Raw genomic sequence first — 13,600 nt, 5'->3', positions numbered from 1 at the left:
ACAAGCAATACAATCATCAAATCAAAACGAAGCAATATCCACAACTGATATTTTATTATTTCATAGTAATTTCCTATTTATTTTATTTTATGTCAACCCAATGTGGACCATCACTTTGCCTTAATTGCCTACAGTCGAAAGAAAGGCGGCGCGTACAATTTGATGATTTTTGAGTTGCGACTGTCAGTGAAAAATTCAGACCAGGCCAAGCAGATCCCAATATTTCAAAATATAATCGCGGGAAAATATCGTTTGTAAAGCAAATGCTATTGCGGTAAAGAGAAGACAATGCAAATACGAATCTGTATTTTAGTTATCACAACTCTCAACTTAATGACCGAACAACAGTATAGCCTATCTTATTGGCTCCAGCGGAGAGCATCCCCCTTATCTCTGGCGAGGATGACGTCTGTGATCTTCAGGTTGAAAAGTCGGAGCTCTGGAACAAGGTTCCCCGGGAGGGTCGCCACTAACTGGAGACATTAGCAAAATCTGATTTAATACGACAAATTACAGGTTAGCCTACTCTGCTGACACTGACAAACAGATAAATAAAAACAACGTTGTCCATATAATAGGCCTAGGCGAAAGGGAGACGCAAATAGAAGATGATGTCCATCTAAGCATTTAGCTACACCCGCAATAACATCTGCTAAATGTGAGACCCATAACATTTTGATTTGAAAAACTGGAAGAGGAAATTGTCCAAAATCAAACTTTTATTTTAAGTGGCACTGACCCAACAATGATATAGTGAATATGCACAGTCCGACTTTTCAACCTGAAAATCACAGACGTCAATTTGACGTCGTCTTTTTCAGAGTTCCCAGTTGTCTTGAGAGCAACATTACTACAGCGAAAATGGCTTGCTTCCAGATAGAAGACACCGAAGCAACATTTGTATCTTCCTATTGCGGTTCACCGGGACAGCATTTTACATTCATAACCATGTCGTGGGGCGTTCTAAAACTACTCGCCCGTCGTTCAGTTACGTTTCCCCATTGGCTAGCTAGCTAACAACTTGTTATCTTTATCAGTATATCCAAACATTTGGTGGCACAGAAAGAAAGGAAAAGAGATTCAGGAGATTAGTGATCAATAGCAGCGAATGAATGACAGATCTCTTGCTTGTCAACACAAATCGGACATTTTTAAATAGACAGTGTACAATTTTCAATGTAATGAATCTCATCTCAATCATATACATTAAAACCAGGGGAATCTCAATAGTTAAATAGTGCTTTAACACAACTTAGAAGTCTAGTATTCCACAAATGACTTTGTCATTTCAATAACAGGTATGTAATGAATATGAACATTTGAGCTTTTATAATAAACTAATGTAGGCTATTTACAGGGTTACATATTAGTTTCTAAAGGCACAACATGCTTCAAAAGTAGCTCGTTTTCATATAGGCTGTATCTAAAGCTTTTTAATTTTTTTATTATCACCAGTGCTACCAATTACGATGTTTAGTTTAGAGGCCTGCATACACCGCCACAGTCACACAAACACACACTCACACACTCACTGCAGTGCCCACAGATCATGAGTGGAAGCTAAACCATCTGTGCGCTGAGGGACTTATCCCTGGTATTGTTAATCTTACTTATTAGAACCATACTTTTCCTCACCCCACTAGCCACCCGGCCCTCAGGCGTGCATATGTGCACACACACACACACCATACCTTTTTTCTCACTCTGTGCCTTGCTTGCTCTCTGTATTTCTGTCTCTCCCTTCAACAATATCACTACATGTGGCAAATGATTTGAGAGCTGGGTCACTGCAATATTCTTTTTCGAGAAGTGCTTCAAAATCATACAGTCTTTTAATCAAAGCTTAGTCACAGTGGAAGACAAAGAGGAAGTGGAAGTGAATTTAGGCCATGGAGACTAAAGGAGAGAACAGATTGTATCAAGTATTTTTATCATTTAGCCTTCAGTTATGATTTGACTTCATGTCTGTCATCAAATGAAAACAATCCAATCCTGGATGAGTTTTGTCCATGCCAATCCACTTCTCCAATCTGTTCCTGGCGCCTAGTATTGTTAAGAGGTTTTCTTTAAGCACTTCTTTGGGTACCTAAGGGCCTGGACTTTGGTCACCTAGTTTCTCCTGGGAGTTATGTGTAAAAGGAATCCATTGTTTCACTGGCCTCCATTAAGAAAAACAAAATTGAAAAAATAAACTAGTTCAGCTATGCAAATATAAAAACGGACTCTGTTGGTGTATAAAATGGTGTATAAAAACGGACTGTGTTGGTGTATAAAATGGTGTATTAAAAATGGACTGTGTTTTTCTTACAGTACTGATGCAAAGCCAAATCCTTGCTCAAACTCCTATAAATACACTATTTTTTTATAGATTGTAATGCATGTCTAGTTCTAAGCCATCTATAGAATCCATCATGTGACTGCAGGGCTTACGATGAAAAATGTGTTCTTGTTTTTGGAAGCATTGTTTATCAGTGTGCTTGCCACTATATGGTAATAACACACCTCTGGTATGTACAACAGAAATGTCACACCAATTGGGTATGTCTGTTGACACTAGTTCAAGTATGATTTTGAGCGCCTTGCGACAAGGAGCTTGAACCATACTACATCTTCATGTTTTACCCAGCCTCTGTTTATTCTTATCCTTAAGGACCCTACTCTAGAGAAGACTGAACTTCACTACTACACTGGGTCAATCTTGGGGTTGTCGTTTTTGGGTTGTTGGCCAATGCATTGCGTGAGACACAACATTGTCTACCTGAAAAGTCATTCAGAGTCAATAGGATGAAATGTATTTATGACACACATAAAACTACTGGTAGACAGACCCAGCTGAGGAGCAGCCCCAGGCAGTTGGAGATTGTCAGGGAGAGCTGGGAGAGCCACATAGTGGTGTCAAATCAAATCAAAGTTTATTTGTCACGTGCGCCGAATACAACAGGTGTAGTAGATCTTACAGTGAAATACTTACTTACAGGCTCTAACCAATAGTGCAAAAAAGGTGTTAGGTGAACAATAGTTAAGTAAAGAAATAAAACAACAGTAAAAAGACAGGCTATATACAGTAGCGAGGCTACATACAGACACTGGTTAGTCAGGCTGACTGAGGTAGTATGTACATGGTTAAAGTGACTACGCATATATGATGAACAGAGAAAAGCAGTAGCGTGAAAGAGGGGTTGGCGGGTGGCGGGACACAATGCAGATAGCCTGGTTAGCCAATGTGCGGGAGCACTGGTTGGTCGGCCCAATTGAGGTAGTATGTACATGACTGTATAGTTAAAGTGGCTATGCATATCTGATAAACAGAGAGTAGCAGCAGTGTAAAAAGACGTGTTGGGGGGGACTGCCTGAACTGCAAACAGTCCAGGTAGCCATTTGATTACCTGTTCAGGAGTCTTGTAGAGAGAACAGTTTATGACTGGGGTGGCTGGGGTCTTTGACAATTATTAGGGCCTTCCTCTAACACCGCCTGGTGTAGAGGTCCTGGATGGCAGGCAGCTTAGCCCCAGTGATGTACTGGGCCGTACACACTACCCTCTGTAGTGCCTTGCGGTCAGAGGCTGAGCAATTGCCGTACCAGGCAGTGATGCAACCAGTGCAACCATGCTCTCGATGTTGCAGCTGTAGAACCTTTTGAGGGTCTCAGGACCCATGCCAAATCTTTTTAGTTTCCTGAGGGGGAATAGGCTTTGTCGTGCCCTCTTCACGACTGTCTTAGTGTGTTTGGACCATTCTAGTTTGTTGTTGATGTGGACACCAAGGAACTTGAAGCTCTCAACCTGCTCCACCACAGCCCCGTCGATGGGAATGGGGGCGTGCTCGGTCCTCCTTTTCCTGTAGTCCACAATCATCTCCTTAGTCTTAGTTACGTTGAGGGATAGGTTGTTATTCTGGCACCACCCGGCCAGGTCTCTGACCTCCTCCCTATAGGCTGTCTCGTCGTTGTCGGTGATCAGGCTTCCACTGTTGTGTCGTCTGCAAACTTAATGATGGTGTTGGAGTCGTGCCTGGACATGCAGTCGTGGGTGAACAGGGAGTACAGGAGGGGACTGAGCACGCACCCCTGTGGAGCTCCAGTGTTGAGGATCAGCGTGGCAGATGTGTTGCTACCTACCCTCACCACCTGGGTGCGGCCCGTCAGGAAGTCCAGGATCCAGTTGCAAAGGGAGGTGTTTAGTCCCAGGATCCTTAGCTTAGCGATGAGCTTTGAGGGTACTATGGTGTTGAACACTGAGCTGTAGTCAATGAATAGCATTCTCACATAAGTGTTCCTTTTGTCCAGGTGGGAAAGGGAAGTGTGGAGTGCAATAGAGATTGCATCGTCTGTGGATCTGTTTGGGCGGTATGCAAATTGGAGTGGGTCTAGGGTTTCTGGGATAATGGTGTTGATGTGAGCCATTACCAACCTTTCAAAGCACTTCATGGCTACGGACATGAGTGCTACGGGTCTGTAGTAATTTAGGCAGGTTGCCTTTGTGTTCTTGGGCACAGGGACTATGGTGGTCTGCTTGAAACATGTTGGTATTACAGACTCAATCAAAGGACAGGACGTGTGCCCGGAGCACACGTCATGGTAATCCGTCTGGCCCCGCAGCCTTGTGTATGTTGACCTGTTTAAAGGTCTTAATCACTTCAGCTACGGAGAGAGTGATCACACAGTCGTCCGGAACAGCTGATGCTCTCATGCATGCCTCAGTGTTGCTTGCCTCGAAGCGAGCATAGAAGTGATTTAGCTCGTCTGGTAGGCTCGTGCCACTGGGCAGCTCGCGGCTGTGCTTCCCTTTGTTGTCTGTAATAGTTTGCAAGCCCTGCCACATAAGATGAGTGTTGGAGCTGGTGTAGTATGATTCAATCTTAGCCCTGTATTGACGCTTTGCCTGTTTGATGGTTCGTCGCAGGGCATAAAAGGATTTCTTGTAAACTTCCAGATTAGAGTCCCGCACCTTGAAAGCGGCAGCTCTACCCTTTAGCTCAGTGCGAATATTGCCTGTAATCCATGGCTTCTGGTTGGGGTATGTATGTACAGTCACTGTGGGGACGACGTCCTCGATGCACTTATTGATAAAACCAGTGACTGATGTGGTGTACTGCTCAATGCCATCAGAAGAATCCCGGAACATGTTCCAGTCTGTGATAGAAAAACAGTCCTGTAGTTTAGCATCTGCTTCATCTGACCACTTTTTTATAGGCCGAGTCACTGGTGCTTCCTGCTTTAATTTTTTGTTTGTAAGCAGGAATCAGAAGGATAGAATTGTGGTCAGATTTACCAAATGGAGGGCGAGGGAGAGCTTTGTACTCGTCTCTGTGTGTGGAGTACAGGTAATATAGAATTTTTTTCTCCTCTGGTTGCACATTTAACAAGGTGTCTCACCTTACCTGGCTGCCCCATGCTGCCAATGCATTATGAGACCCCTTGGCACTCTCTTATGGCTAATCCCTGGTCGCCGCACCATAGGTTATCAATCTGCTGGGCCCAGATTACCTGTTGTACTGTACACAAACAAGACCCTGTCAGCCCTCAATGGCAAAGAAAAGCATTTCTCATTCTCGGACAAGCAGCTATTCACTGAGACCAAAGCAGATGGGACATATACACCTCTCCTCTGATGTGTGGGCAGATGCTGGTGAGAGATGGATTCTGAGTGATGTACAAGTCATAATCTATTCTGTCAGGAGCGCTGAATGGCAATAATCTACAGAGCAGGGCCATAACTACAGGCAGTTACTGCAATGAGGAAGTAGAATACACTGACTTGTGTCATATGGTCACAATTTCATGCTCTCACCTCTGCTTCAACCCAGATGAGCAAATTCTCACAAGAGAGGTGTGAGAGTGGATTTACACATATGTGAGCCAGCTAGTGTTGACATGCCTAAATAATGCTGACCAAAGTCTCCTCTCCAGACTCGTAGCATTTGCTATATACACTGAGTGTACAAAGCATTAGGAACACCCTCCTATTCGGATTCTACAAAGTGTTGAAATCATTGTACAGGGATGCTGGCCCATGCTGACTTCAAAGCGTCCCACAGTTGTGTCAAGTTGACTGGATGTCCTTTGAGTGGTGGACCATACTTAAGACACACAGGAAACTGTTGAGTGTGAAAAACCCAGCAGCATTGCAGTTCTTGACACACTTAAACTGGTGCGCCAGGCACCTACTACCATACCCTGTTCAAAGGCACCTAAATCTTTTGTCTTGCCGATTCAGCCTCTGAATGGCACATATACACAATCCATGCCTCAATTGTCTCAAGGCTTAAAAATCCTTCTTTAACCTGTCTCCTCCCCTTCACCTACACTTGATTGAAGTGGATTTAACAAGTGACATTAATAAGGGATCATAGCTTTCACCTATGATGGGTTCTGACTTCTAACCTTGAAAATATGAAATATCCTTGTTCAAGTCACTGAAGGAGAGAGGGGAATGTAGAACGTTTACATTCTGTTAGAATATCTTATTGTTAGACATCAGGGATCCTACAGGGAGGAGTGAGGAATCTGGGGCCGAGGTCAGGTCAGATGAAGTGAGGAAGAGCAGATATCACTAAAGTTCTGCCTAGCAATAAAGATGTCATGTTTAGAGGGAAGGAAGAGACTTCACCCACGTTGGGGTGTATATACTTGTGCTGGTGGAAACATGTCTTTGTCTTATGCAGCTGTGTGACCCAGTGGGTGAATAAACTTGGTTTGAGGGTTACTAATCGTCCGTGAGTTTTTACTCTGTTTATTTAGAACCTAACACCTGGATTCGGGCCGATCTCGGTTCAACACTTTTCTCTGTATATATCAATGATGTCGCTCTTGCTGCGGGTGATTCTTTGATCCATCTCTACGCAGGCGACACCATCCTGTATACATCTGGCCCTTCTTTGGACACTGTGTTAACAAACCTCCAAATGAGCTTCAATGCCATGCAACACTCCTTCCGTGGCCTCCAACTGCTCTTAAATGCTAGTAAACCAAAATGCATGCTCTTCAACCGATTGCTGCCCGCATCCGCCCGCCCACCTAGCATCACTACTCTGGACGGTTCTGACTTAGAATATGTGGACAACTACAAATACCTACATGTCTGGCTGGACTGTAAACTCTCCTTCCAGACTCATATTAAGCATCTCCAATCCAAAATTAAATCTAAATTCGGCTTCCTATTTCGCAACAACACCTCCTTCACTCATGCTGCCAAACATACCCTTGTAAAACTGACTATTCTGCCGATCCTTGACTTCGGTGATGTCATTTACAAAATAGCCTCCAACACTCTACTCATCAAATTGGATGCAGTCTATCACAGTGCCATCCATTTTGTCACCAAAACCCCATATACTACCCACCATTGTGACCTGTATGCTCTCGTTGGCTGGTCCTCGCAACATATTCGTCACCAAACCCACTGGCTCCAGGTCATCTATAAGTCTTTGCTAGGTAAAGCCCCGCCTTATCTCAGCTCACTGGTCACCATAGCAACACCCAGCCGTAGCACGCGCTCCAGCAGGCATATCTCACTGGTCATCCCCAAAGCCAACACCTCATTTGGCCGCCTTTCTTCCAGTTCTCTGCTGCCAATGACTGGAATGAATTGGAAAAATCACTGAAGTTGGAGACCTATATCTCCCTCACTAACTTCAAGCATCGGCTGTCAGAGCAGCTTACCGATCACTGCAGCTGTACACAGCCCATCTGTAAATAGCCCATCCAACCAACTACCTACCTCATCCCCATATTTGTTTTCTTTCTGCTCTTTTATACACCAGTATTTCTACTTGCACATCCTCATCTGCACATCTATCACTCCGGTGTCAATTGCTAAATTGTAATTACTTCGCCACTATGGCCTGCCTTACCTCCTTACTTCATTTGCGCACACTGTATACAGATTTTCTATTTTGTTATTGACTGTCCATTTTTTTATCCAATGTGTAGCTCTGTGTTGTTGTTTTTGTCGCACTGCTTTGCTTTATCTTGGCCAGATCGCAGTTTTAAATGAGAACTTGTTCTCAACTGGCCGACCTGGTTAAATAAAGGTGAAATAGAAAATAAATAAATAACAATTCACCTGGTCAGTCGGTCACAAAAAGAGCAGATATTCCTAATGTTTTGTATACTCAGTATATATATATATATATACACTGTATATATATATATATATACACTGTGACATAAAGGCAAACATGATCTGTTTAATGTATGTTTCAGAGGCAAATCCTGTACGTTAACGTTGTACATTAACAACGCTGACTGTTTTAGCCTCTCCATTTTCAACTGCTTTAGTTGAATGAACATTATGTTATGAATCATTACAGTCACCATCACATTAGCTTACATGGTGTCTGTGCTCACCAAGGTTATTATAGCTGTTTTTATTTATATTAGTTTTAAGATTTTTATTTGAAATGTAGTATAGTTTCAGTTAGTTTTGAGATCTGATTTACTCGTTTTTATTTAGTTTAAGTTTTATAAAAACATTTCTATTTCATTTTTATATGATTTAGTTTTTGTGTTAGGGATATCAAGTAGCCAATTCGTGGGAGGCTAGGAGCCATTTATGTGATGTATTGTTTTTGTGTTAGTTGGGATTCCACTTCTTGCCACTCTGGGGCAGTAATGCATAAAGTGTGGGTCAGGATGGACAAAGTAAACAGTAGTTGTGGGTCAATTTACACAACAACCAGGAGTGAAGAAGCACGAGGCTAATGGTGCTTTCAAGACAACTAGGAACTCTGGCGAAAAAAACAAGGTCAAATCATGACGTCAGTGATTTTCAGATCGAAAAGTCAGAACTCTAGAAAGATGCCCGGTTTTTCCAACTTAGAATTCCGAGTTGGATGACCATAAAAATACAAATAAATCCCAGTCTGAGTTGTTTTTTTACGAGTTGAATGCAACTAAGTCGGAGATTTCCGAGTTCCCAGTGGTTTCCTCTCGAACATGGCCAATGACTGTAGGAGAGAGCAAGGTCTTGCATCACACTCATCCCGTTCGAGTGGATACATTTTGTCAAGTCAATGACCATTTGATCAAAGGTAAGGTTGTTTTTGATTAAGTCGCTGCTGTTGCTTCTCACCAACTGCACCATGCAGCCATTTCCTGCATTGTGGGAGGCACTATTTGTCAACCAATCATAAGGGTGTTTTTGGTTGACCCACGCAAACATGACCAAAGACATGACTGAAACAGGAACCAACTTGTCCGCTATTCTAAAGCTAAAGGGTATAGGAATGAACATTAGATTTGAGACGTTATGTTTTCAGTTTGTGACTGTGTGTTGTAGGGGTATATTTCCACATTTATAATTAAAAACCTTGTATAAATAAAAGCAGCTATGTTGACACTGCAATGTTGATCTGAGCCTTGCGGTTGGAAAACCACCAGTGTCTGACTTTCCACTGTCACCGTTGCACCTCCCCCGACTTTACTCGCCGAATTTTGTCTACGATCGACTCGTTAGCCTTATGGCTCGAACACACCCAATATCTGTGGTGCTGTTCGAGGCAACATGATCTCGCTGAGTCGACCTTTCAATTATAAAGTTAATCTCAATGATTCAGAAGCTTGAAAACCCCAATCTTCTGAATTACCCCAATTTCATGGTACCCGATTGGTAGTTACAGTCTTGTCTCATCGCTGCAACTCCTGTACGGACACGGGAGAGGCGAAGATAGAGAGCCGTGCCTCCTCCGAAACACAACCCAACCAAGCCGCACTGCTTAACCGGGAAGCCAGCCGCACCAATGTGTCGGAGGAAACACCGTACACCTGGCGACAGTAACAGCGTGCACTGCATCCGGCCCGCCACAGGAGTTTCTAGTGTGCAATGGGACAAGGACATCCCTGCCGGCCAAACCCTCCCCGAACCCGGACGACGCTGGGCCAATTGTGTGCTGCCCCATGGGTCACCCGGTCTCGGCCGGCTACGACAGAGTCTGGACTTGGCCCCAGAATCTCTAGTGGCACAGCTAGCACTGCGATGCAGTGCCTTAGACCACTGCGCCCCTCGGGAGGCCTCTATATTTGCTACATACTTCAGTCTGAGACTGCCCTCATTGAAGTAATTTGTGGTGATGTCAAAATGAGGGGTGTCATACGAAACAAAGTAATCAGCGATTGGATAATTTCTAACCAATCAGAGTATCAAAGCCAGTGACGAATTTTCAAAACTCTGCTTTACCCATGTGTGTTCTGGTTCTGGCCCAACCCATCGGTTTCTGGGACCAATCAGAACGGTTAGAATGTGTTAACGTTCTAGAACTCGTCTGGGAGGTACTCAGATCCAGACTCATTGCGGAGAAGAAACTGACGTCTGTGGGCGTAGCGTTTGGCCGGAGCAAGGAGTTTGGGTAGCCAGGCAAAATAGTTTCGGTATAGTTTTAGCTTTTCCAAATGGGCTTAATTATTTTATTTCAGATTATTAAATGTTTTTTTTTCATGTTTAGTTATTGTTTTACTTTCAGTTTACTATAAAAAACTTGGAGTTTAATTCCCTTCTTTCCCTCCAGTCATCATTGCTGTCTTCTAAATCAGTGGAACTTCCGTTGACTTTTAAATGAACAGAATTCAGCATATCATGCAAAGTACTCACAAATGTGAAAGTGAAAATACACATTGCTTTGATACCTGCGATCACTGAATGACAACACAAGATCTCAAGTTATTAGGGCAGCGTCTTCCCTTGACATATGTTTTAATGCATCACATGGCACATTTCTTAAGAACAGAAAGGGTTGGTCAACTCTTAAAGGAGCTGCTCACCAAGTTAATGAATGCAGACAGTACAGTCCTTACAATGGAATTCTATCAGACCTTTTGTCAAACAGTAAAGCATCATGTAAGTAAGGCATCCTCATGCCCTTTATATCTAGTGATATACGGTATGTACCGTATGTTATTCTGTGACTATAATCTGTCCCAAACTGTGTTACAGGCTCAGCGGTTATACAAAACCTCAATCGATACTGACCACTAGTGGCAAATTATGAAACTACAGGTTTGTTTCACCATACAACATGCCAACCCATACATAAAGAATATTACATGATCATGAGCTTCAAATTTGAACACCCCCCAAAAAAAAAAGAAAAAAATGATTTGTGGAACTCAAAATGCAGCATCATCATCAGCCCTCATATCCTGTTCCAAATCCCACAGCATATCTGTCTGGAAATCTCACCCTTACTTCCATGTGTCAACAGTGGATTATCTTTGAGGAGATAAAAGCTTGATGATGATGGCCATGACTTCTATTGCAATAAACCCAGTATTTTCAGGATGTGATCAAATGGACATCGTTTATTCAACCTCAAGACTCAAGTTTCACTTGCGTCCCAAGGACCACTCTGTGACAGAGAATAACAATGTTTCCCCCTACCTTTTCCATATATTACATATGCACTAGGCCCCTTAAACTCAACTCCGACCTTGAAGCCAGTTCCACTGCTTTTTTAAAATCGTTCCCCTCTAATCACTGTTTTAGACCTTGGACACCAGGTGGGTGCAATTAAGAGTTGAATACCCCTACAATAGGCTATACGGTACACATCTGGACACAAGTCGAAGGTGGCCAAATCTGAAGAAATACAATGATCAACTGAAACTAGGGCCGGGAGGATACCAGTTTCACCATACTCATTAGTATCATGGCAAGGAAACAAAACATGAAGCAGATTCATCCAGTCACATTTATTTCCCAAGCTATAGCACACAATTATTTACATACAGCAGGTTTTTAAAGGAACAAAGAATTAGGTCTGCTTCGTGATTTTATTTTGGCCATGGAAAAAAATATCAAGATACATACTGGTATTGTCCCGGTCCTAACTAAACCCTTTACAAGGCTCCAAAAAGAGAGTTGCGTGAAAAGAAGTCTAACATGGCAGAACATCGTCCATTGGTGGTGACACAGTCAAACCATAATAAATAAATGTGCTCGTTGATGGGATTGACCTGGTGTGATGTGAAGCAGAGAGCTGGGGTTGCCTGTACATGAGTATGTCTTGTGGTCATTCCATCACATCTCCATATGGGGTCTTCTTCGGCCCAGCTGGTTCCTCAGCTGCAGGCTCTGATACTGCAACACAGACAGCACAGACTGACACCGAGAGATGTCAGAGAGCTGAATAAACCCCTGGCCATATGTTATCCCTCTTCATCAGGTACAGTATTGTGCACACCAAGAATTCCGGTGGAGTCCACATAGAATAGAATAGCAGCTAGGGCTGTAGTGGTGACCATATTACCACTGCAATGGCAGTAGAATTCCATGTGACTGTTGAGTCGTGGTAATCTCCTCTATGCACTCAGGACATGCTTAGGTAGCACCCTAACAGCCACTTATCAAAACAGTATCATGCTTTTAAAACTCACCTCACTGTGATGATCAATTTGAAGAAATTTGTTCAAAAGCAGGTTGAAACAGGGTAAAACATGGCTGTTGTGGATGTTGTTTCAAAACCTAACACAACGGAATGGATAACATTTTCTAAAGTGATGATTAATTCAAAACAATTTTGGGAATTTTGCTTAAATTTATCAAAAAAGTTAGCTTATAACAGTTAACTTTTTTGTGGGATACACATAAGGCAATTCTAGGTCTTGTGGCATATTTTGGTTAAAGTATCTCCAATTCAATGGAATTGCAACCCTCTGCATGCACAGTGCATTCTTCCATCACATGTGCAGTGCACTCTTCCATCACATGTACAGCTGATTCTCAAGATCTTGCACACTAATGAGATGCTATTGAGCCCACACTACGACACTGTCTGAGCCAAGGACTACATGCTTTCTGGTAAGTTTTGATTACAATACTAGGTGGAGTGAATATATTTTATATGACATACATGATGTTTTGTTACCTAGTAAATAGTAGCCTACAGCAAAGTGTGTTTAAATAATTTGTAACTTGTTAACAATTTCTGCAAGTTAGTTTTTGCAACCATGTGGGTTTTAGCTTGCTTGAGCCTGCTGTTTCCATACATGTTTCATTTTAAAACATGTATCTTAATCTAACTGCTTAACTATTTCTCTGTACATGGAACTGTATTTGAGGTTTTAAATTGATTTAAAAAATATATATATTTACAGGAAAATGCCACGGACACTATCTGATGTGTGGAGACATTTCACTGCAGCTAATGTAGAAGGAAAAGCTGTGTACATTTGCAAATACTGTGCCAAATCATATGTGAAGAATGCAACAAAGATGCAGAATTATCTGGCCAAGTGCATAAAGTTTCCTCAGCGCTCACAACAAGCAACATCTGACAAAAGTCCCTCTACTTCTATTCGAGGTGGAAATGATGAATCAGACACCTTATCGATAGCAACAGCTCATGGTCCTCCTGGAATTCAATGTTTTTTTTACTCAATGGAGGAGCGTAGTCAGAGAAATACTGATGAATGTCTTGCTCGAGCTGTGTAATGCAACTGGCTCACCTCTGATGCTCACAGGCAATGTGTATTGGAAGAGATTTCTGAATATTCTTCGCCCAGCATACACCCCTCCAACCAGACATGATTTATCTACTCATTTGCTGGATGCAGAGTTCAAACAGAGTTCAAGTGAAGATCAAGCAAATCATAGAGAAAGCAGAAAGT

The sequence above is a fragment of the Oncorhynchus tshawytscha genome, linkage group LG33 (assembly GCF_018296145.1).
Source record: "Oncorhynchus tshawytscha isolate Ot180627B linkage group LG33, Otsh_v2.0, whole genome shotgun sequence".
Classification (NCBI taxonomy): domain Eukaryota; kingdom Metazoa; phylum Chordata; class Actinopteri; order Salmoniformes; family Salmonidae; genus Oncorhynchus; species Oncorhynchus tshawytscha.
This window is presented reverse-complemented; position numbering follows the sequence as displayed.